Source organism: Amblyraja radiata, chromosome 14, assembly GCF_010909765.2.
Source record: "Amblyraja radiata isolate CabotCenter1 chromosome 14, sAmbRad1.1.pri, whole genome shotgun sequence".
NCBI lineage: Eukaryota > Metazoa > Chordata > Chondrichthyes > Rajiformes > Rajidae > Amblyraja > Amblyraja radiata.
Genome location: NC_045969.1, coordinates 59598951 through 59625427, shown reverse-complemented (window position 1 = coordinate 59625427; position 26477 = coordinate 59598951). Strand labels below are relative to the sequence as shown.

General features: G+C 44.9%; 1 protein-coding gene and 1 long non-coding RNA gene across 2 annotated transcripts in view; both read left to right on the top strand.

Annotated features, from left to right (window-relative positions):
• The window catches only part of LOC116980856, a 30702-nt gene extending 5752 nt beyond the window's left edge, over positions 1 to 24950 (top strand). Inside the window, exons 3-5 of the long non-coding RNA XR_004414080.1 lie at positions 16287 to 16621; positions 17686 to 17949; positions 24925 to 24950. This is a non-coding gene — a long non-coding RNA (uncharacterized LOC116980856). The remainder of the gene's footprint in view (positions 1 to 16286; positions 16622 to 17685; positions 17950 to 24924) is intronic.
• The window catches only part of LOC116980854 (tyrosine-protein phosphatase non-receptor type substrate 1-like), a 171901-nt gene that overhangs the window by 107380 nt on the left and 38044 nt on the right, over positions 1 to 26477 (top strand). The gene's annotated exons all lie outside the window — the stretch shown is intronic.

The window sequence follows — 26477 nt, the reverse complement described above, 5'->3', positions numbered from 1 at the left end:
GGTCTCGACCCTAAACGTCGCCTATTCCTTCGCTCCATAGATGCTGCCTCACCGTTGATTTTCTCCAGCATTGTCTACAGTCCCGGGTGCTTGCCAAGCCGGGCAAAATGGCATAGCTTTCAGGTTGCCCGGCGGAACTGTAGGTTGCCATTAGCAACCGGGCCACCGCTAATTTCGAGCCCTGGTTCCCTATGTGGTGAGAAACATATCTGCACATGACTTACGAGAGTGTAGAACGTACCCTAAGTCGATGCCATTTTTTTCTTGCAGTTCAATATCAGAAGATATATCTGTGTATGCCCTACCTTTGTGTTCAATATTATGTACAGTTCTAAAAACACGACCTGTTTTTGCTTCGTCCTTTTTCAGTGACATATACACTACATTTCTATTGCTTTTTTTCAGCTGTTTCATTGATTTTTTTGCATCTGGTATGAGCTTCACTATTTTTGTGCTTAAAAATATATATTTTTAAACTCATTAACTGGTTTGCTTTGTCATCACTCACTCCTACTACATTACCACTGCACCACTCACGACACAAATGAATTCCTTGTGTTCGTTCAGGTCCAAGATGACCACATGACAGTGGTTGATTGGCCGCCAAATAATCGGGCACAAAAAATTGGCTTATAGGAAAACAAAAAAATCGGCATTCCGATTTAAATCTGATATAAGGTACATAGGGTGGGTACCCGATTAATTCTGGACAACAGATTTTAAAAAAAACTAACCCCATTAAATCACTCGGGGTGTATTATGATATGTTGTACAGTATGAAGTGTACAGCAAAACTGGCACTTCCAGAGTGGTCTATCGTGTTGTTTCTTCAGCAGACCACAAATTTATTTTAAGAGCAAAGTGCTCGTGAACTCAGCAGGTCAGGCTGGATCTATGGAGGGTCCGAAGAAGGGTTTCGACCCAAAACATCACCTATTCCTTCTCTCCAGAGATGCTGCCTGACCTGCTGAGTTACTCCAGCGAAACACAGAGCGACACAGTGAGATAGGGAGTGAAGGAGAGAGCGAAAGACAGACACAGCAAGGGACGGAAACATAGAAAATAGGTGCAGGAGGAGGCCATTCGGCCCTTCGAGCCAACACCGCCATTCATTGCGATCATGGTTGATCGTCCCCAATCAATAACCTGTGCCTGCCTTCTCCCCATATCCCTTGATTCCACTAGCCCCTAGAGCTCTACCTAACTCTCTCTTAAATACATCCAGTGATTTGGCCTCCACATCATTTTCAATTCCACAAATTCACAACTCTGGGTGAAAAGGTTTTTTTTCCACCTCAGTCTTAAATGGCCTCCCCTTTATTCTAAGAATGTGGCCCCTGGTTCTGGACTCACCCAACATTAGGAACATTTTTCCTACATCTGGCTTGTCCAGTTCTTTTATAAGTTTCTAAAAGATCCCACCTCATTCTTCTAAACTCCAGTGAATACAAGCCCAGTCTTTTCAATCTTTCCTCGTATGACAGTCCCACCATCCCAGAGATCAATCTTGTGCACCTACGCTGCACTGCCTCAATCACAAGGATGTCCTTCCTCAAATTAGGAGACCAAAACTGTACGCAATACTCCAGATGTGGTCTTACCAGAGCCCTATACAACTGCAGGCATGCAGGTGTAGCAGGCAGTGAAGAAAGCGAATGGTATGTTTGCATTCATAGCAAAAGGATTTGAGTATAAGAGCAGGGAGGTTCTACTACAGTTGTACAGGGTCTTGGTGAGACCACACCTGGAGTATTGCGTACAGTTTTGGTCTCCTAATCTGAGGAAAGACATTCTTGCTGTAGAGGGAGTACAGAGAAGGTTCACCAGACTGATTCCTGGGATGTCAGGACTTTCATATGAAGAAAGGCTGGATAGACTCGGTTTGTACTCGCTAGAATTTAGAAGATTGAGGGGGGATCTTATAGAAACTGTTAAACTGAGTTCTGTCAATCTAAAGTCAACTTGACTCAAACACTTGTTGCTGTTAAAATCAATTATTTATTCAGCTGAGACTAGTCTCTTGAACCTTCCAACACAGAGCTGATGCTCTGGGGCGGGTCCAGAGAGGAGTAACTTTGATACAAACTCATGGCATTTATATAGGTATTAGTCATTTCAGATACAGAGGGTATGACAAGCTAGTAACCAATCATCTGAGCCCTTCTGGTGATTTACAACATCAGTCACATGATCCCCCTTCCCTGGTCTCATTTCAGCCTTTGTTTGCCTGTGGTATAACTTTGTTTTAGAATTATTATCTTTTTCAACACAGCAAAACCCAGTAGGCTCTTATGAAAGACCACTCCTCAAAATACAAGATGCGTATATAACACAATGATCACACAAGTCATACACACTTCCTATAGCAAGAAGAAAGATATTTCTATAAATCTAAACAATTTCTATAAGTAATGTTTACATTCAAACTAAGACAATACATTTCATAAATTGTTTCACTTTAATTTCACAGTTTTAAATACTTTTACCTATGTCTTTAAAACATTAATTATATAAGTTTGCTGAATTACAGTTTCTAAGTTCAAAACCCTTCACATCCCAATCAAGCATACATGGGTCGTAAATCTGTCAATTTAATTAATTAGTGTTTGGTTCCAGGATACAGCTTCATTCACTTATCTTACATACTTCATACAGCTTAACTTACAGCCTCCCCTTTTCCTGCTATCTCTGGAAGCTGTATTTCCAATCTCTCTACAAGGTATTTTACAACTACTCCCCTCGCATCCATCCTAATTCAACATAGCCAAGGCTAACTACAGGGCCTATTATCTCACACTCAGCTCAAACCTCACAGTTCAAGAATGTCCACAAAGGAAAGAACAACTGACCTCTGGCCTAAGAAGAGGCCCCTTTTCAGTTATCTATTCTTCAACACAAAGTCATATCAAATACAATTTCCTCCAGTGCCTTAGCAATGAACCTAAGCTAAGCAGGTTCAGGTTCAGGCCTCCATGTTTTGATTCATCTTTGCCTGTGTGTATCTGTCTGTTTGCACTTTATTTCAGTTCAGGAAAACCTTGTTTTTCTTTTGCAAATTACCTAGCTTATATAAAAGTCACTATCCAATGGGTTCTATTTATATAATATTTCCTCAAAACTTACAAAATTCTTAAGGGGTTGGACAGGCTAGATGCAGGAAGATTGTTCCCGATGTTGGGGAAGTCCAGAACAAGGGGTCACAGTTTAAGGATAAGGGGGAAATCTTTTAGGACCGAGATGAGGAAAACATTTTTCACACAAAGAGTGGTGAATCTCTGGATTTCTCTGCCACAGAAGGTAGTTGAGGCCAGTTCATTGGCTATATTTAAGAGGGAGTTAGATGTGGCCCTTGTGGCTAAAGGGATCAGGGGGTATGGAGAGAAGGCAGGTACAGGATACTGAGTTGGATGATCAGCCATGATCATATTGAATGGCGGTGCAGGCTCGAAGGGCCGAATGGCCTACTCCTGCACCTATTTTCTATGTTTCTATGCAGAAGAACCTCTCTACTCCTATACTGAAATCCTCTTGTTATGAAGGCCAACATTCCATTAGCTTACTTCACTGCCTGTTGTACCTGCACTCTAATTTTCAGTGACCGATGTACAAGGACACCCAGGCCTTACCTAACCTAACCTAACCCCATTGAGATTTCTTTCAGTTCCTCAACCCCTTTACAACCTCTGTTATCCAGTACATCTTGGAGATTGTTTGTGTCTTCCTTAGTGAAGGCAGATCTAAAGTACCTGTTCAACCCTTCTGCCATTTCCTTGTTCCCCATAATAATTTCACCCGTGTCTGCCTTCAAGGGACCCACATTTGACTTTGCTTCTCTTTTTCCCTTAACATATCTAAAGAAGCTTTTACTGTTCTTTAAATTCCTGGCCAGCTTCCCCTCGTACTTCATCTTTTTAGCCCTTATTGCCCGTTTTGTTTCCTTCTGGTGTCCTATGGAGTATGGTGTACAATTTTGGTCGCCTAATTATAGGAAGGATGTCAACAAAATAGAGAGAGTACAGAGGAGATTTACTAGAATGTTGCCTGGGTTTCAGCAACTAAGTTACAGAGAAAGGTTGAACAAGTTAGGGCTTTATTCTTTGGAGCGCAGAAGGTTAAGGGGGGACTTGATAGAGGTTTTTTAAATGATGAGAGGGATAGACAGAGTTGACGTGGAAAAGCTTTTCCCACTGAGAGTAGGGAAGATTCAAACAAGGGGACATGACTTGAGAATTAAGGGACTGAAGTTTAGGGGTAACATGAGGGGGAACTTCTTTACTCAGAGAGTGGTAGCTGTGTGGAATGAGCTTCCAGTGAAGGTGGTGGAGGCAGGTTCGTTTTTATCATTTAAAAATAAATTGGATAGTTATATGGATGGGAAAGGAATGGAGGGTTATGGTCTGAGCGCAGGTATATGGGACTAGGGGAGATTATGTGTTCGGCACGGACTAGAAGGGTCGAGATGGCCTGTTTCCGTGCTGTAATTGTTATATGGTTATATGGTTATGGAAGTTTCCCAATCCTCTGGGTTCCAGCTACTCTTTGCTGTGTTATACATCTTTTCTTTTAGTTTTATTCTGTCCCTAACTTCTCTTGTCAGCCACGGTTGCCTCCTACTCCCCTTAGAATCTTTCTTCCTTTTTGGAATGAAATGATCCTGCGTCTTCATGATTTTGCCCAGAAATTCCTGCCATTGCTGTTCCACCGTCATTCTTGCTAGTATCCCTTTCCAGTCTACCTTGGCCAGCTCCTCACTCATGCCTTCATAGTCCCCATTGTTCAGCTGCATCACTGACACTTTCGATTTAACTTTCTCCTTCTCAAATTGCAGATTAAAACTAATCATATTATGATCACTACCTCCAAGCAGTTCCTTTACCTCGACGGAGGGGGGCTCTGAGCGAGGTGGCCAAAAATGACGGCCGTTGGGGCGGCGTACTCTCGGAAACCGCAGCACAGAAAACTTGGAGATGTTGCATTCAATTCCCTCGTCCAAATCATTAATATATATTGTAAATAGCTGGGGTCCCAGCACTGAGCCTTGCGGTACCCCACTAGTCACTGCCTGCCATTGTGAAAAGGACCCGTTTACTCCTAATCTTTGCTTCCTCTCTGCCAACCAGTTCTCTATCCACATCAATACTGAACCCCCAATACCGTGTGCTTTAAGTTTGTATACTAATCTCTTATGTGGGACCTTGTCTTCTGAAAGTCCAGATATAACACATCCACTGGTTCTCCCTTATCCACTCTACTAGTTACATCCTCGAAAAATTCTATAAGATTCGTCAGACATGATTTACCTTTCATAAATCCATGCTGACTTTGCCCTATGGCCGTGACCCCCACTTTGCACACTGGCAGTCAGTGGGGTTCAGTAAACGGGGGAACCCACAGGAACTGCACTCACCCATTAATTAGGCTGGTTCAAGAGGACCTCTGCAGCAGTTTCATTAAAAAAAATGTTTTTTAATTATATTAATTATATTATTTTATATAATATAATTATATATGATTACAGTCATGTTCACGTCATATATACATATATAGATGGTATAATATAAGAGACTGCAATACGGAAATAGGCCCCCCCCAAGGTGTAATATGGGCATTGGATACTAGACGGCGCTTACATTTTCAATCGCATTTTCTAATTAGTTTAATTAATTAATGTGCAAAATTGGCAATGACGAGTTATGACTTCCTCCTCAATTATATTTAATCTAAATCTTTGCAAGATTTCGTGTAGTTCCGAGACATGGGTCACGAAAGTTGATTTCTAGACACATTTTTGATGCTCGACCTACAGCCTAAACCCCATTCTCCTGCCTTCTTCCCGTAACCTTTGATGCCCTTACTAATTAAGAACCTGTAACAATCTGTGACAATGAATTCCACAGGTTCCCCACACTCTGGCTAAAGAAATTCTTCCTCATCTCTATTCTAAAGATACGTCCCTTTATTATAAGGCTGTACACAATACAATACAATTTATTTGTCACTTGAACCTCATAGAGGCTCAAATGAAATGTTGTTTCTACAGTCATACACACAAGAAAAAAAAGACCCAAGACACAACACAATTTACACAAACATCCATCACAGCGCATCTCCTCCTCGCTGTGATGGAAGGCAAAAACTTATCTCTCCCCTGCACTCCCCATTCCCCTCCCGATGTCGGAGTCAAAGTCAAAGCCCCCGGCGGGCGATGGTAATTGTCCCGCGGCCATTTACGCCGCGCCGGGTGATGCAAGGCCACGCTCCGGGCCTTGTTGTTGGAGCCCCCGGCGGGCGCTAGCAAAGTCCCGCAGCCATTCCAAGCCGCGCGGGGCAATGATGCAAGGCCCCGCTCCAGGTAATCTTCAACCCCGCAACTCGGGCGGGTGAAGTCGCCATTGCGGAAGCCCTAAAAAGCGTCCTCCCAGCAGGGAACCGCGGGCTCCCGGTGTTCCTGTCTACCAGACCTGCGGTAAGCCTCCGAATCCCCGGGGTCGGGTCGCAGCAGCGCGCCACCACCGCTCCACCCGCTCGGCCAGCTCCACGATGGTGAGTAAAGTCCGCAGCTCCGTAACTGGAGCTCCAGGTCATTCCTGCCGGAGGCCGCTCCACGGTGCTAGGCCCCAACGACAACGGAGACCCGACAGGGAAAAGGTCGGGTTCTCCGTGCAGGGGAAAGATTGAAAAAGTTTCCCCCACCCCCCGCCCCCCCACCCCCTACACACATACCCACACACATACACAAATAAAATAATAAAAACTACATTAAAACGGGACAAAAAATAACAAAAAGACAGACGGACTGCAGAGGCCGCTGCGACGTGAGTCTGTACCCTCTGGTCCGAGGCCCACCCACTACTGGAAACATCCCCTCCGCATGCATTTCCCACTGAGTTACCCCAGCACTTTGTGTTTTTATTTAAACCAACATCTGCGGTTCTGTTTCTCGAAACAGTTTTATTCATCCCAACAGTGATTAGGATAACCTGTCTGTAAAAGGACCTTTGGGACATAACAACTTTATTGGTCTCCACTTGACTGAATTTTGCCACTACTGTGACCACTGGCAAAATGAATGATCATATTTTCGAATTATCCACTGATATTCTGCCTTGGCCTATTCACAGATATGGTCAAACGTCACTCCATCAATTGAGCACATTGGTTGGTACAGCTGGTAAAGCCACTGCCTCAGTGCCAGAGATCCGGGTTCATTCCTGACCTCGGGTGATGTCTGTGTGTCATGTTCCCCTTGTGACCGTGTGGGTTTCCTCCAGGTGTTCCTGTTTCCTTCCACACACAAAGACGTGGGTTTGTAAGTTAATTGAACTTTGTAAATTGCCCGTCGTGTTTAGGGAGTGGATACAAAAGTGAGATAACATAGAACTACTGTGAACGGGTGATCGATGGTCGGCGTGGACTCGGTGGGCCGAAGGGCCTGTTTCCATGCTGTATCTTACAATTAATTCAATTCTGCCTTGAATATAACCTTGTCGAGTATTGTAACACTGAAGACCCTGGAGAAGATCTTCTATTTCTGAAGGGTCCCGATCTGAAATATCGTCCATCCATGTCCTCCAGAGATCCTGCATGACCCTCTGAGTTACTCAAGTACTTTCTGTTCAACGTAAGATTCCAGCAGTTGCAGTTCCATGTGTCATCTATTTCTGACAAACAGACAATGTAACCGAGAATGACCACCGTTTTCCAAAGCCTGTGTTGAAAAGCCCAAACCAGGCATTCAAAAAAGAAACAAAATAATCAAAGACGTCCCAACCCTGTCATTCCTCTTCTCCTTGCTCCCATCTGGCAAAATGTATAGAAGCTTGAAAGTGGGCACCACCAGACTCAGGAGCAGCTTCTTCACCTCTGTCACCAGGCTTTTCAAAGCATTCTTCCATGAGCTAGGTTACTGTCTGATTCATCTCTACCCCATTGTGGACATTGGACTTTGTCTCTGGAACTGGTGCGCTACAATACTGAGAACTATATTCTGCACTCTGTATCTTCCCCTTCGCTCAACCTGAATACTTGATTTATTTATGTAGAGTATTATCTGAATTGTTTGGATAGTTGTGAAACAAAGCTTTTCACTGTACGTCAGTAGCCATGACAATAATAAACCTAAATCTTCATCACAATAAACAGCAAAATAAAATGGTGGGATGCAACAAGCAAGATATCTTTTCCCAAATCACTTGTATTCAACAAAGCAAAGCAATCAACATTTAAAACATAATGTGCACAGAGTAAGGAGCAATAATAACCAGATCTCTCGTCTTATTGATATACACCATCTAAGGAGAGAGTCAAGAGTGTTATTTCTCAAATGTACTGACAACAGAACAATGAAAGACATATTTGCTGCAGCCTAACAGGCCCGTGAACATGAATCTACACTTGCTCTATCACACTATAATCTTTGACGATAGACACAAAATGCTGGAGTAACTCAATGTGACAGGCAGCATCTCTGGATGGAAAGAATGGGTGATTTTTTAGGTTGAGATATTTCTTCAGACTGAGAGTCAGGGGAGAGGAAGACATAGAGATATGGGAGGGTTAGGTGTAAAAACGAGAGATCAAGGGGGATGAAGGTCAAGGAAAATGTAGAATGGAACATTGTTACTGAGGGGAAGGTATCAAGTGAACCTCTGCCTCATCTGAAAGGACTGTCGCATACAGCACATATTCCTCTGACATTTTCACCCCCTCCAACATGATTCCACCATGATCCACATCTTCCCATCTCTACTCCTTTCCATGGAGCCAATTCCCTCAACTCCCTGGTCAACTCGTCCTTTCCCACCCAAACCACCCCCTCCCCAGGTACTTTCCCCTGCAACGGATGGAGATGCAACACCTGTCCCTATACCTCCTCCCTCGACTCTGTCCAAGGTCCCCGACAGTCCATTCAGGTGAGGCAGAGGTTCACTTGCACCTCCTCCAACCTCATCTACTGTATCCACTGTTCCAGGTATGGACTACTGTATATCGGCGAGACTAAGCGCACACTCGCCGATTATTTCGTTCAACACCTCCACTCAGTCAGCCTTGGCCAACATGACATCTCAGTTGCTAAATCATTTAACTCCACCACCCATTCCCACACTGACCTTTCTATCCTGGGCCTCCTCCGCTGTCAGTGCGAGGCCCAGCACCTCACATTTTGCTTGGGCAGTTTATAACCTAGATGTATTTATATTGACTTCTGTAACTTCAAGTAATCCTTGCTTTTCTCCTTTCTCCATCTCTCCCTCATGCTAGTTTGATTAGTTTCCTCCTGATTACATTTTACTGGTTGGATGCATTGGTGTCACGGCCCCGCAGCTAACAATGATTCATTCTATATTTTCCTTGACAACTCCCTTTTTGATTTCTTGTTTTCACACCTTACCCTTCAACATCTCTGTTTCCCTCTCTCCTGCCACTCAGTCTGAAGAAGGGTCCCGACCTGAAACTTCACCCATTCCTTCTCTCCAGAGATGCTGCCTGTCCCACTGAGTTACTCCAGCATTTTGTGTCTACCTTTGGTGTAAACCATCATCTGCAGTTCCTTCCTACACACTGTAATTTTCATTTGTCTTTAGCACAACCTGTTGTACTTGTGTATGATATGATCTGTCAGGATAGCACATAAAATGATATATTTTTACTATCTCAGTACACGTGACAATGGTAAACCAACGACAATAACATATAATTACCTACCAAGGCTACAAGAAATGGCATATCTGACGCTTACTGGTCAAGAATCTAGCAATCTCTGCTTTAAAAAAAGACAATCTCCACTGCTGTCTGGTAATAAATTCCACAGATTCACCACCCTCAGACTCCTCAACTCCTTTGTCTATGGAACTATTGCACTACAATGCTGAGATCTATATTCTGCACTCTCTTTATTTGAGTTTGGCTTCATTGTATTTGTATATAGTATCTGATTTGATTGGACTGCATGCTAAACAAAGCTTTTCACTGTATCTCTGTACATGTCCCCAACAACTCTCAGCAACTTCTACATATACACCATAGAAAGCATTTTATCAGGATGCATCACAGCCTGGTTTGGCATCAGCTCAAGACTGCAATAAGTTGCAGGGAGTTGTGGACACACACAGCCCAGACCATCACACAAACCAACCTTCATTTCTTTGATAGACACAAAATGCTGGAGTAACGCAGCGGAACTGGCAGCATCTCTGGAGAGAAGGAATGGGTGATGTTTCGGGTCGGGATCTCCATTCCTTTGACTCGCTTCTGCAAGACCAGCAGCGTAATTAAGGACAAGTTGCACGCTAGCCACTCCCTCTTCTTCCCTATCCCCTCTCCCATCAGGCAAGAGGTACAGAAGTGTGAAAACGCACACCACCAGATTCAAGTCAAGTCAAGTCACATTTATTTATATAGCACATTTAAAAAACAACTCTCGTTGGCCAAAGTGCTTTACATTTGTTATAAGAATAGTATAAACAAACAAACTACATACATATATAGATATAGCCCTCACCCAGAGGACGTCAGGAAAGGCTTGGGAGTATAGATAAGTCTTTAGTCTTTACTTTAAAAGAGTCGATGGAGGGGGCAGTTCTGATGGGAAGGGGGATGCTGTTCCACAGTCTTAAGGGCTGCAACCGCAAAGGTGCGGTCGCCCCTGAGCTTATGCCTAGACTGGGATATTCAGCAACCCCAAGTCGGCCGATCTGAGGGGCCTGGAGGTGGAGTGGTGGGTGAGCAGACTTTTTATGTAGGTGGGGGCAAGCCCATTGAGGGCTTTGTAGACATAGAGGAGGATCTTAAAGTTTAAACGGAACCGCACAGGGAGCCAGTGGAGAGAGGCCAGGATCGGGGTGATGTAGTCCCTTTTTCGGGTGCCCGTCAGGAGTCTCGCTGCGGTGTTTTGGACCAGTTGCAGTCGGGACAGGGAAGATTGGCTGATGCCAGTGTAAAGGGAGTTGCAGTAATCTAGGCGGGAGGAGATGAATGTGTGGATGATCTTTTCCAGGTCATCAAACTGGAGGAATTTTTTTATTTTAGCTATCCGAAGCTGAAAGAAGCTAGCTTTTAGGCATTGACTTGTTTGTCAAATTTCAGTGCTGAGTCAAATATCACGCCAAGGTTTTTGACGTGAGGTTTGAGTAGTGGGGTAAGGCTTCCAAGGCTGCCTGCTATCATTTTGATTGAGTCCGAGGGGCCGAGAAGGATGACCTCAGACTTACTCTCGTTTAGTTGGAGGAAGTTCTGGGCCATCCAACACTTTATATCCTCGAGGCAGTGGGTAAGGTTAAACAGATTAGATTGGTTTTTGGGCTTCAGGGGGAGATAGAGTTGGGTATCGTCTGTGTAGCAATGGAAGGAAATGCTGTGCCTTTCAATGACTTGGCCTAAGGGGAGCATATACAGGGAGAAGAGAATGGGGCCAAGGATGGAACCTTGTGGAACCCCGCAGCAGAGATTAGCTGGGGAGGAGAAAGAGTTGCCTATGTTAGTAGAGAAACTCCTACCTTTGAGGTAAGAGATGAACCAGCTCTGGGCAGTGCCATCAATACCAACCCCGTACCGGAGATGGTCAATTAGGATGGTGTGGTCGACAGTATCAAATGCTGCACTGAGGTCGAGAAGGAGCAGGATTGCACAGTTGCCGGAGTCAACGGTGAGCAGTAGGTCATATGTACCTTCAACAAGGCAGACTGCTGTGGTGAGTCCTGAAACCTGATTGGAAAGTTTCCAAGGTAGTGTTTTAGTGAAGGTAAGGCATAAGTTGACTTAAAATTACCTTTTCAAGGGCTTTTGACAGGAAAGGCAGTTTAGAAATGGGTCTGTAATTGCTTGGCAAGGTGGGGTCGAGGTTAGGTTTTGTTCAGGAGTGGCTGGCATGTTTGAAGCTGGTAGGTACAATGCCAGTGGCCAGAGAGCTGTTGAAGATGGCGAGGATGCTGGGACCAGCTGTTGTAATGACAACCTTTAGGAGGGCAGAGGGGACAGTGTCGAGGGGGCAGGTAGTAGGTTTCATGGTGGTGATCAGTTTTACAAGGGAGGGTAAAGTAACGGGTTGTAAACTGTCTAATTTTGAAGAGCAGACCAATGAGATAACCAGGTCACGGGTGGGAGGGGAAATATTCGTTCTGATGTTCTTTACTTTGCTGGTGAAAAATGTGGTAAATTCCTCGCACTTGGCAGGGGACCCAGTTAGGCTGGTGCTGGTGGCAGGACAGATGATGGAGGTGATGGTTAAAAAGGACCTTGGAATTATGAGCGTTTTTGGAGATAAGGGTGGAAAAATATTTAGTTCTTGCAGATTTTACCGCTTCCTGGTATTTGTGAAGATTGTTTTTCAGGAGTTCAAAGGAAATTTGAAGCTTATCAGATGTGTACTTCCGTTCTGATTTTCTGCATTCTCTTCTTAGGGCTCTGGTGGTATCATTGAGCCACGGCTCACCTTTAGGCTTAGGCTTTTTCATTTTAAGAGGATCAACAGAATCCATGATGGAAGAGCAGTTAGTATTGAATAAAGAAATGCGGTCGTCGGTACTGAGATGAGGGGTGGACGCCTCAATAGTGCAGATGTCGGGGGCGGCTATGAGAGCCTCAGAGAACTTACTGGCCATTGTGGAGTTAACATAGCGGGAGTAGCGAGCAGGGAGATGGGATTTTGATGGAGAGAAAGGCAGAGATGTATCAAATATAATTGCACTATGATCAGATAGGCAGGCATCAATAATATCTGTGTTACAAGTTGGGAGACCAGACGAAAGCACTAGGTCTAGTGTATGGCCAAGCTTGTGCATGGGTCCAGTGGTGAGTAGAGACAGATTGAAGGACTCAACCAGGTTCATAAATTCACTCACAAAAGGCTTCGTGGGACAGCAAACGTGAATGTTAAAGTCACCAAGAATCAGTGAGGAAATATATAATAAAATTGCTCAAATGATAAGTTCTTAAGGAACTTGTATTAAGTTGCAAGAGAAAAGCTTGGAGTTGGGGCTTTCAGAAATACATGCCTCCACAAAGAAATAATGAACAAAGAAAACACACAGGAGAACAGATGGCTTATCACAACATGGAAATGTTGATCTGATGGGCACCATCCTTCTTCCTTTGTGACACATCTTCCGAGCTCGGGTGTATCATTAAGGAGATTTATGGTTGTCTATGTTGGATTGTCGGCACCAAGGGTAGATACTAGTCTGAGATGGTTTGTGCTGTTTAAATGTATTTATGTTGAGATAAGAGATAAGGCATAGGTGATAGTTGCGTGACCTTTGCAAAAGGATTTCTTATGGTTACCAGAAACTGAGAAAGTAACTCTGTTTTGAACCCAGCTCTCCCGGCAGACCCATTGTCTCTGCTTGTTCGTGCCCCACCGAACTCATCTCCACATACCTTGACTCCATCCTATCCCCCTTGGTCAAATCCCTTCCCACCTATGTTCTAGACACCTCAGACACTCTGCCACCTCCACGCATTCCACTCTCTAGGCCCTCACCCCCTCATCTTCACCATGGATGTCCAGTCACTCTACACCTCCATCCCCCACCAGGATGGCCTCAAAGCCCTCCGGTTCTTCCTCGACCAGAGGAGCAACCTATACCCAGCCACTGACACTCTCCTCCGCCTAGCGGAGTTGGTCCTCACCCTCAACAACTTTACGTTTGACTCCTCCCATTTCCTCCAAACACAAGGCGTAGCTATGGGCACACACATGGGCCCCAGCTACGCCTGCCTCTTTGTCGGGTACGTTGAACAATCCTTGTTCAATACGTACCAGGGCTCCATCCCCGACCTCTATCTCCGTTACATTGACGACTGCTTTAGGGCCACCTCCTGCACCTACACACAACTGACTGACTTCATCCACTTCACCACCAACTTCCATCCGGCGCTCCAATACACTTGGACCATTTCCGACACTTCCCTACCATTCCTTGACCTCACCATCTCCATCGCAGGGGACAGACTCCTGACCGACATACACTACAAACCTACTGACTCACATGGCTATCTGGACGACACGTCTTCCCACCCTGCCCCCTGTAAAGACTCCATCCCCTACTCCCAATTCCTCAGCCTACGCCACATCTGTTCCCAGGATGAGACATTCCATACCAGGGCATCGGAAATGTCCTCGTTCATCAGGGAATGGGGATTCCCCTCCGCCACCATAGATGAGGCTCGCACCAGGGTCTCATCCATACCGCGCAACACTGCTCTCTCTCCCCATCCCCGCACTCGCAACAAGGGCAGAGTCCCTCTGGTCCTCACCTTTCACCCCACCAGCCGGCAAATACAACACATAATCCTCCGCCATTTCCGCCACCTCCAACGTGACCCCACCACTCGCCACATCTTCCCATCTCCCCCCATGTCTGCCTTCCGCAAAGACCGCTCCCTCCGCAACTCCCTTGTCAATTCTTCCCTTCCCTCCCGTACCACCCCCTCCCCGGGCACTTTCCGTTGCAACCGCAAGAAATGCAACACCTGTCCCTTCACCTCCCCCCTCGACTCCATTCAAGGACCCAAGCAGTCGTTCCAGGTGCGACAAAGGTTCACCTGTATCTCCTCCAATCTCATCTACTGCATCCGCTGCTCTAGATGTCAGCTGATTTACATCGGGGAGACTATGCGGAGGTTGGGCGATCGTTTCGCCGAACACCTCCGCTCAGTCCGCAATAACCTACCTGAACTCCTGGTGGCTCAGCACTTCAACTCCCCCTCCCATTCCCAATCCGACCTCTCTGTCCTGGGTCTCCTCCATTGCCAGAGTGAGCAACACTGGAAATAGGAGGAACAGCACCTCATAATCCGCCTGGGCAGCTTGCGTCCGGATGGCATGAACATTGAATTCTCCCAATTTTGCTAGCCCTTTCTGTCTCCTCCCCTTCCTTAACCCTCGAGCTGTCTCCTCCCATCCGCCCATCCGCCCGCCCTCGGCCTCCTCCTCCTCCCTTTTTCCTTCCTTCTCCCCCCCACCCCCCATCAGTCTGAAGAAGGGTTTCGGCCCGAATCGTCGCCTATTTCCTTCGCTCCATAGATGCTGCTGCACCTGCTGAGTTTCTCCAGCAATTTTGTGTACCTTCTGTTTTGATAATCTTTCATTTGTTGTGAGGAATGCTTTTAGTGAAGAGGCCTTGCATTCTTTTCCTCCAGAGATAGAAGGGGGTGGTTGTAATACAAAATGAAATTAGACCCGAGCTTGTGAAGAAGCAATCAAGTGTGATAGTTAATGGCCTTTATGTGGATGGAGTTGGGAATTGTGTGATTAGCAATAACTTAAGTCTTTACCACTTTGCAAGAATGGGGCAAAGCTCATCTTTAATCTTTGTAATCCACAAGTAACTGTATTTTAACTATGTGGTTGTAAGGAAATTAATTGTGAAGTGTATTGTGTTTAATTACAATTGTCAGTATTAGACTTTGTTTAAATCTGAAGTTTTAGAAATAACTTTCTTTTCCAAAAGTGAAAATATGTTTTGTATGTATGTGTTGTGTGATTGCTATATTATGTGTATATTCTGAAAAGTATTCTGTGAGAATTAGTTTTATATCTGTGGTTTTACTTTATTGAAATAAAATGATTTTGAGCAAAGAGGTTGAAGAAACCACAGAGGGGAAGAAGGTTGTAAAGGGGCTGGAAAAGGGAAAATCATGTGACTATACATTTTGTCAGTCAATGGAAAGGATTTAGTTGATTGGTTAATGCAAATAAGTTAAATGTATGGTAAACCATAATGATTGGTTAATAGTTTGCCACTCCTTTTGTACTATCCTTGTCTTTTACCTATATAATGTGTTACATTTATGCCAAAGTCAGTAGTTCTTTCGACCTGCTCCAGAGTTTCTAACTTTGTGTTAGAAGGTTTAAAGAATTATCCAGCACTGTCAGAATAAAGAATTGATTTTAGCAGCAACGGTTTGAATCAAGTTTTCTTGAATTAGACTGGCAAAAAATAACTAATTTAACATCAGGACCTGGTCAAATTCGGGGACAGTTTCTTCCCAGCTGTTATTAGACAACTGACCCATCCCACCAATAACTAGAGAGCATTCCTCAACTACTATCTACCTCATTAGAGACCATCAGATTATCTTTGATTGGACTTTATCTTGCATAAACATTGTGCACATTGTTGCCTTTATCGTGCATCTGTACACTTTGGACAGCTCGATTGTTGTCTTTCTGCTGACTGGTTAGCACCCAGCAAAAGCTTTTCACTGTACCTCGGTACACGTGACAATAACTAAACTCAACTCAAGTGAAGGTGACAATAATAAACCCTTTTCTGTCTTTTGTTCAGATGCATTCGCTTGTGAACCAGCCATAGATGTAGAGATCGGCAAGGATGTCACCTTCAATTGTACGTTGAGTGCGACAATCCATGTGTACCGAGGGTGAGGTGGGAGAAGCATCAAGTTGCCGGAATCTTGTACGAGTACAAGGAAGATAAAAGTGATGTCAGCAAACAACATGTCAACTACTCAGGAAGAATTGAAGTCGACACATTCTCATTTAAAGAAGGAAAAGCATTCCTTACATTGAAGAATGTCGAAATCTGGGATGAGGGAAAGTACAGTGTCAGTATTAGCACTGACAATGGATATGGAACTAAATTTGTCCAGCTATCTGTTTGGGGTATGTTTTCATACTTGATAGGAGCAGAATTAGGCCATTCGGCCCATCGGTCATTCGGCCATCTCCTGCCTTCTCCCCATACCCCCTGACGCCCGATCTAATCAAGAACCTGTCAATCTCCATTTTAAAAATACCCAATGACTTGGACTCCACAGTGTCAATGTCAATGAATTCCACAGATTCACCACCCTCGGGCTGTAGAAATTCCTCCTCTTCTCCTTTCTAAAGGAACATTGTTTTATTCTGATGTTGTGCCCTCAGGTTCTAGACTCACCCACTACTGGAAACCTCCTTGTCTTCTCTCTTATTCTGTTTACAGTGAGGGTCAAATGTACCAGGGTTTATTTATTTCATTGTTCAGTATTTGGGATTCTTTTTAATTCTTAACACAGCTTTTTTACAGGAAGCCAGATGCCGGAAATTCTGGTGTCATCTCCCTTCATCAAAATTCTCTTGTGAAGTTCCACCAGTTCAAATAAACTTCATGCCTCAGTCAGGAGGAAATGTAGCTGAGAATGTCCACGGCATCAAAGTTACAAAGAACAGGGGTGTCTTTGGGGTGTCTAATTATACAACTATTAATGGCGGCATGGTGGCGTAGCGGTAGAGTTGCTGTCTTACTGCACCAGAGACCAGAGTTCGTTCCTTACTATGGGTACAGTCTGTATGGAGTATGTACGTTCTCCCCGTGACCACGTGGGGACACCGGCTTCCTCCCACACAAAAGACATACAGGTCTTAAGAAAGGTCTTGACCCGAAACGTCACCTATTCCTTCTACAGAGATGCTGCCTGAGTTATTCCAGCATTTTATGTCTATCCTAGGTCGGTAGTTAATTGCATCGGTAAAAAATCTCAATTGTCCTGCACATCTTTGGAGTGTGGGAGGACACTGGAGCACCTGGAGAAAACCCACGTTGTCACGGGGAAAACGTACAAACTCCGTACAGACAGCACCCATAGACAGGATGGAAGCCAGGTCTGTGGCGCTGTAAGGCAGTAACTCTACCGCTGTGCCACCATGTTGCCATTAATGGTTTCTATTTATGTTTCTTTTCTTGGCAGCTGTTGCTGATCCTATCCGAGTTATCACAAATTCCAAAATGGACATACTCTCTTGCCAGTCGTCAGGGTGGTATCCTGCCCCAACGGTGGAGTGGAAGGACACATCGGGGAACCATTTAAACAAACACAGTGAAATAATCATGAAAGAAAGCAATGGCTATTTCAACGTGACCCACAATCTGAAAGTATTTGACGAACAGAATCAGTACATCTGCTCAATGTGGCATAAGTGGATGAAAAAACAGACTCGAGCGGTTTTCTCGGGTAAGTTTATCTCTGAGATTATTAATCAAGTTAATTTAAATAAGCTTATTAGAGATATTTTCATTCATAATCTGAGATCCATCAGTCATTGTTTAAGAAAGAACTGCAGATGCTGGAAAATTCAAAGGTAGGCAGACATTTTTTGTCTATCCACCAGTCATTGACAAGTTTGTTGGTGAATTATTCCAGGATTTAGTCTCATCGACCCACAAGATTTAGATTTAGGTTTATTATTGTCACGTGTAGTGTTGACACAGTGGCGCAGCGGTAGAGTTGCTGCCTCACAGCGCCAGAGACCCGGGTTCCATCCTGACTAGAGGGGTGGCTGTATGGAGTTTGTACATTCTCCCTGTGACCCCATAGGATTTCTCCGGGTGCTCCGGTTTCCTCCCACTCTCCAAAGAAGGGGTTTGTAGGTTAATTGGCTTCCAGAAATTGTAAATTATTCCTTGTGTTCAGTGGTTCAATGGCACTTTATTTCTCTCATGTACTGAGGTACAGTGAAATTCATTTTTGTATACAGTTCAGTACAAGTGTCACTATACAGAAACACTTAAATACATGTTAGCTGAGCATCGCAGATACAAGTGTCTTAAAGTAGTACACAGAGTCAGTATACAGTCACCTGTTTTGGTGCCATTTTCGAGTGACAATTGTAAGTTCAGGTTTTTGACCTGACCATGAAGGCCTGTTGTCCTGGTGGCATTGCAGGGTCGGCCTGGCCATGAGTGACTATGATGTCCTCCACCACTCTAGACGGTGCTCCGGTCCACGTGCTCGGCCTCTTGGAGCGGTGCCCAGTCCAGACGAGGCACAGGCTGTTGCAGGGCCTCCAGCGGCCCACTCCCCCGTCAAGGCAGTACACTGCCTCCTGCAGCCGGTCTGCTTACTGGCCCTCTGTCCAACTCACTCCACTCTGGGTGGGTGAGCCGGGCCTTACAGGCGGGTTCCTGTCTGCGGAGAGTATTGGGCCTGCTGGTGGGCTTTGCCAAGGCTTGCCGGGATCCTCCCGCCGCCTGGCTAGCCGAATACCCGGCCATGTGCAGTGTGTAGGATAGTCCTAGCGTACGGGGTGATCGCTGGTCAGTGCGGTCCCGATGGGCCGAAGGACCTGTTTCAGCACAGTGTCTCAAGTATGGTAAAATAAAACTTATACTGTACAGATGGATTACCTAAGTTTGGCACAATGTTTCTGATTGTTGGTCATGAGAAACTTTGAAATTGTTAGCAGTATGGAATGACTGATGACTATTTCTGGATTGCACTTATTAAGTAGACTCCATAGCTCAGAATTCTCAGATAAAACGATTGGGCGATTCTTCAGTGTCTACTTTGCTGTCCCGCTACTTTGATGCTGTGTATAAGGAAAATCCGTAATTCTATCCATTTCTTCCTTTTCCATATTGTTAATAAACATAATCCTCATAAATAAAGATTAAACCCTAAATTATCTTTTTTTTTTTCCCCCGATATTCGATGCCCCCACCCCCCCCGAAAACCACATGTCCCGATTGTTACTAGTGAAATTTCAAGTCTGCATATTTATTTAATGGGGGATCTATCTGAAATGAAAATACTTTTAAAAGGTAGGTATTAATAATTAAAATATTTATCACCCATAAAAAAATTCCTCTCACCATTTCTTTTCAAAAATTCCTTGTCCCGATCTTCCGACCTCAAAAGACCGCGGAATTCAAAAGTCTTGTGAATTTCTCCTGATTCGCGGGACGAGAAACGTGAAAACAGTTTTTTGATGCATAGCGGGTACGTACCTATATTCAAGCACCATTCCCGAACGGCGCTGAAGTCTTAGAGGAAAATATAATCTTTCTTTTTTTTAATTTCTTCTGGAAACGTAAAAGCCATTCGGCCCTTCGAGCCAGCACCGCCATTCATTGTGATCATGGCTGATCATCCCCAATCAATAACCCGTGCCTGCCTTCTCCCCATATCCCTTGATTCCACTAGCCCCTAGAGCTCTATCTAACTCTCTCTTAAATCCTATCCAGTGATTTGGCCTCCACTGCCCTCTGGGCAGGGAATTCCACAAATTCACAACTCTCTGGGTGAAAACGTTTTTTCTCACCTCAGTCTTAAATGGCCTCCCTTTATTCTAAGACTGTGGCCCCTGGTTCTGGACTTGCCCAACATTGGGAACATTTTTCCTACATCTAGCTGTCCAGTCCTTTTAAATTTTATATGTTTCTATAAGATATCCCCTCATCCTTCTAAACTCCAGTGAATACAGCCTAGTCTTTTCAATCTTTCCTCATATGACAGTCCCGCCATCCCAGGGATCAATCTTGTGAACCTACGCTGCACTGCCTCAATCACAAGGATGTCCTTCCTCAAATTAGAGACCAAAACTGTAGACAATACTCCAGATGTGGTCTTACCAGAGCCCTATACAACTGCAGAAGAACCTCTTTACTCCTATACTGAAATCCTCTTGTTATGAAGGCCAACATTCCATTAGCTTTCTTCACTGCCTGCTGTACCTGCACGCCAACTTTCAGTGACCGGTGTACAAGGACACCCAGGTCTCGTTGTACCTCCCCCTTACCTAACCTAACCCCATTGAGATAATAATCTGCCCCCTTATTTTTGCCACCAAAGTGGATAACCTCACATTTATCTATATTATACTAGAGCAAGTACAGACCCGTTGGGTCTGTTCCCCCAACGTGCGGTTGTGGGGGGGGAGGCGGCATGCAGCGTCACACACACTAACGATCCCCCCCCCGCACTCACGCTAATTACCCCCCCTTGATATCATATTAACATATTAGTAGATATTATTAATTTGCTCCTTTTACCCCATAACCACCCTATCTACTGACACATAGCCCCCAACTTACAGTCACATCTAGAGGGGGGGGGGGGGGGTGGGGGTAGAGAGTGAGGGCAGAGAGAGAAGGGGCAGAGACCGAGAGAGAGAGGGTGAGAGTGAGGGGGAGAGAGAGGGGGGTGAGGGGGAGAGGGGGGGAGCAGGGAGGGGGGAGGGTGGAGGGTAGGGGTGTGGAGGGGAGGGAGGTGTGTGGAAGGGATAGAGAGGAGAGGAGGGGGGGGAGGAGAGGAGAGAGGGGGGGGGAGAGAGAGAGAACCCCAATCCCCCCAAACAACCATTTGCAGGCAGTGCTTTTTTCCTTCAAACTAACCATAACCATATTTTCATTTTCAAACCAAATTAAGGGTACTTACTCACAGCTGTGTAGACATTTGTTCAGTCATTCAGAGCTCAGACCTCCATGTTGTAGAGACTGATTGGGGCACACCACTTCCTGGTTTTATAGTCCCTCCCCATCCCACCAGCAGGAGCAGCAGAGAGAATGGGGAATTTTGTAAAATCATTAATATCTCTGTCATATTTCATCGACGGGAAACATCCTCGGCACACATGCGGCGGAGGGGGGCTCTGAGCGAGGTGGCCAAAAATGACGGCCCTAGGTGGCGGCGTTCCTCTCTGAAATCGCAGCACAGATCGCCAAAACCGGTCAAGAACAGAGTTTTAGTAATATAGATTGCATTTGTCACGCATCTGCCCACTCACTCAACCTGTCCAGGTCACCCTGCAACCTCCTAACATCCTCTTCACAGCTCACACTGCCACCCAGCTTGTGTCATCCACAAACTTGCTAGTGTTGCTCCTAATTCCCTCTTCCAAATCTTTAATTATATGGTAAACAGTTTGCGGGCCCCAATACCAAGCCTTGCGGCACTCCACTCGCCACTGCCTGCCATTCTGCAAAGGACCCGTTCACTCCTACTCTTTGCTTCTGTTCTGCCAACCAATTTTTTATCATATCAACCCCCTAACCCCAATACCATGTGCTCTAATTTTAGTCACCAGTCTCCCGTGCGGGACCTTATCAAAGGCTTTCTCAAAGTCTAAATACACTACGTCCACTTGCTCCCCTTCATCCATTTTACGTGTCACATCTTCAAAAAATTCCAGATAGTCAAGCATGATTATTCCCCTTTCATAAATCCCATGCTGACTTGCCTAATCCTTTTACTGCTATCCAACTTGCCCCATTATTACCTTTGTTTAACAATTGAATCCAGCAATCTTTCCCACCACCGAAGTCAGGGCTCACTTTGGTCTTTAATTCCCTGTTTCTCTCTCGCTCCTTTCTTGAAAAAAGTGGATACATTAGCTATCTTCCAATCCACAGGAACTGATCCGAATTATTGAACATTGGAAAAATGATCACCAAGTGCTCCACTATTCTGAGCCACCTCCCTGAGGGACCTGGGTTGCAGACAATCAGGCCTGGGGTTTATCGCCTTCAGTCCCATTAGGCTACCAATACTATCTTGCCTAATGACAATTTCTTTCAGCCTTACCCCTTAGATCCTCTGCTTTCCAGTAACTTCTGGGGATTGTGTGTGTTTCTTACTGAAGACAGATACTAAGTACTGTCAACTTCTTCTGCCATTCCTTGTTACCCCATAATAATTCCACCCGTTCTGCCTTCAAGGGACCCCCACATTTGACTTGCTATTTTTTCCCAAATTCGTGCCATGTGCCATTCGGGAAACGATATGGCCAGGCATGTCCTTCCGCAGGCCATCCTGGGCTAAGGCTTGGGCCACCATTCCCGTCACAGCCACATCCACACTTAAACCCGATCTCCATCCAGCTCCAGCTCAACCGGACATAAGGCCGTCAGTTCATCCCGTGTCCTGATGTCCCTCTCCACGCCCGCCCCTCTTCAGCCCTTGTTCCCGGTGGTGGTGGGAGGGGGGGGGGGGGAAACAAGGGTTGAAGAGGTCCAGGCATGGAGAGGGACATGGGTCACGGGAAGATGCGATGGCTCCGATGGCTTTGTGTCCGGCTGGAGATGGAGCTGGAGATCGGGGGTAAGTAGCCCCAACCCTAGCCCCAACACTAGCCCCAGCCCCAACCCTAGCCCCAGCCCCAACCTAGCCCCAGCCCCAACCCTTAGCCCAGCCCCAGCCCCAACCCTAGTCCCAGCCCTAACCCTAGCCCCAGCCGCAACCCTAGCCCCAGCCCTAACCCTAGCCCCAGCCCTAACCCTAGCCCCAATCCTAGCCCCAGCCCCAATCCTAGCCCCAATCCTAGCCCCAGCCTCAACCCCAGCCCTACCCTAGCCCCAACCCTAGCCCCAGCCTAACCCTAGCCCCAGCCCTAACCCTAGCCCCAGCCCTAACCCTAACCCTAGCCCCAATCCTAGCCCCAGCCCCAACCCTAGCCCTAACCCTAGCCCCAGCCCTAACCCTAGCCCCAGCCCTAACCCTAGCCCAGCCCTAACCCTAAACCCTAGCCCCAGCCCAATCCCAGCTCCAGCCCCAACCCCAGCCCTAACCTAATCCTAACCCTAACCCTAGCCCCCCCCCCTAACCCGAGCCCTAACCAAAGTCTAATGTGTAATAATATAACAATGACTATAATTATCAATTGTAATTGATAAATGAACAGTATGCTTCTGCCTATTCATCTGAAGTTAATATTATTTTAGAGGAAGTTGGTGAAAAGTTATGTGAAGGTTTTCCATTCTTGCTGATAATCACCACTTTTTTCAGCAGTAAAACTGTTACGAAAGTTTAAAATCAATGCGTTAGACGGAAAACATTTTTGGTGGTTTATTTCCGGAAGATAATCTATAAATTGAAAGACTGCGACAAAAATTTGATTTTATATTCTTAAATCAGTGAAATTTTGCACTGTTACTCATCATAAAAATATGACTACTATGACTGAATGCAATGGCCAACCTGGAAAAAAGAGGAAAAAATAATTGAATTCTCTAAAAGATTGCCCAAACATATTTTTCCCATAGTAGAGTGTTCACCTATGTGAAACAACATTCAAAGTTGGAAAATTAAAGTTTTATTTTTGGGTATCCAGAAACTTAAAAGTAGACACTTACTGAAGAAGCACTCGATTATGTAGTTGTTGGATCACAGATAATCGAGGAGGTGCACAGTGCACTGCATTTTGGAATGGGTTTAGTTTAGGTTTATTATTATCATATGTACAGAGGTACAGTAAAAAGCCACGCCACCGACGGCTTTTACCTGCACTCCGGCTGCCAGCACCCACCTGGATTCCAGGCCCAGTTCCCGACCGAGAGTCTGAGGAAGGGTCACGACCCGAAACATGAACCTGTCCATGTTCTCCAGAGATGCTGCCTGACCAGTTGAGTTAAGGGCCTGTCCCCACTTGGCCGTTATTTGCGCGCCATTTACGCGACCTGTTAGGCATGTGGGTAGGGCAGGACGGGCGCATGGCTGTGGCGTGGAGGGGTGTGAAGTGTGCGCAGGGTATTGTCCAGTACGCCAGGATTTCGTGCTGATCCTTCGCTCCGCCACCCGGCCTGTCGCGTAAAATGACGGCCAAGTGGGACAAGGGTGACATGTCAGGTCGAATGTGTAACGCTTCGTGGGTCAAGACCCTTCTTCACTCTGAAACATCATCCATTCCATCTCTCCAGAGATGCTGCCGGTCCCCCTGAGTTACTCCTGCATTTTGTGTCTCTCTTCAATTTAAACCAGCATCTGCAGTTCCTTCCCTACAGATTAATTTGGTCTGCAGCTTGCTACATTTTCATTCACCTCTTTTTTTGAATAGGGGCATTACAATCTGCAGTTTTTCCAATTGCTAGCACCACTCAAGAAACTGGAACATTTTAGAAAATCACCATAAATATCATAACTGGGTAAATATCATAAACTGGTATTCAATACATCACGCGCTCTAGACGGCTGTCCGTAAATGACGGCCAAGTGGGACAGGCCCTTTACTCCAGCGCTGATACAATGATATCCTTACTCAGTTATAGCGGACAATTGTTAAAAACAGATACCATTCTCCGTCTCTCCCCCCCCACCCCCATGGTCCTTTAGAAAGAGAGTTTACTGTAATGTTTTGATTATTGTTACAGTGCTAACCTGTGTCTGAACAGCATTAGTAGGGAAAATGTTGATTTTTTCCACTTTCTTTATTTTCAGATGGAAATCGCTTAATCCACGTGGATGGAAAAAAAATCTTCAGATTTATAATCAAAAGATGCATTGCTGCAAACAAGGAAACTCGTGATATTTTGTATTTCCACCTCTGGCTTTTGTTCACCTGTCTGCCAATCAAACCCATATCCCCGCCCCACCTCTTCCGTGTATCCACCTATCACTTGCCAGGCTTTATCTTGCCCACTACTTTCTTCCAGCATTCTCTCTCCCCCCCCCCCCCCACCCCACCACAATCAATCTGAAGATCTTGATTGGTTGACCATGTGTGCTGAGAAACAGCTTTTAGGATCAGGTCCTTAAACTGTCAGTAGTCGGTGTCAGCTTCTAGACGCCAACATTAAGGAACGTGTAGCTTAATTGTGGACACCATTTTGTCCACAAAAAAAGTGCTGTAGGGGAAAGAATAATCAAATGTAAACCGTTGTGGAGATATCTCTGAGCATTCATGCGACTACACAGGATTCTCAGCTGCCATGTACTGTATGTAGCAATGTTACAAAATTTTGAGATTTAAAAATCAAGTCTGTAATTTATCCCATCAGATAAAGCATAAAAATAAGTTTAATTTGACATCTAATTCACTTTCATATCTCAAGTATTTAAAAAGTTATGGCCATTTTCATACTCAGAAATGAGCATCTTGTTCCCTATTGATTTTCTATGGACATAACAAAAAAGTTGTGATCGTGAACAGTCAAAAGCCCATAACTTTCTTAAAAATTAAGAGAACTGAATGAAATTTTCAGTTATCATAGATTGAAGCATTCTGAAACAAATATAAAATAATCTTACTTGGATGACCTGAAATTAAAGCATATAATTAGTTAGTTACCTAATTGTAGCTAATTTCAGACTTCAATTACTAGATCTAAACATCTATCCATTTCTTAATAAATGATTAACATTTTTAAATAGCCTAAATGTCCAAATAATATTCACAAATAATTCACAATAAAACATGATTTTTAAATCTCATTTACATTAATTTATAGGCCAAATGGAAGGAATTCAGTGTTCAATTGCTGTAAATAAATGCCCATTTAAATCAGCTTTCTAGTGGGTCCCTGTGGAACGCGCTGGTTTAGAACGTTCACATTGCGGTAGATTTGTGCCTCAAATGCCGAGAAAAATACTGCGCGATATAATGGGCCCAAATTGAGCTACTCGCAATATTAAATTTTGTATAAAAGGATCTTTAGAAGCCCTTTTGAATGTAAAAATATACAACCTACCTTCTGCTATTTTCTTTATGAGGCCCTGCGGTTGCTGACGGTCGCGGGTTTAAAGATTGATTTTTAAACTACTATAACTATTATTCAAGGCCTTTAAACCTAATAATAGCTTTTGCGACGGGGTCTATCAGCGATTTTTCGTTAATAATTAACTAGGCTGAACATTTTCGATTGGAACAGCTTAGAGAAAATCGCGTTTTAAACCCGCCCCCTCTAAACGGCGCCAAAATCGCGCACAACCTCAGCGGCAGATATTCAGCGACGCTTCAGGTAGGCTTTGCAACATACCTATTAGATGTACTG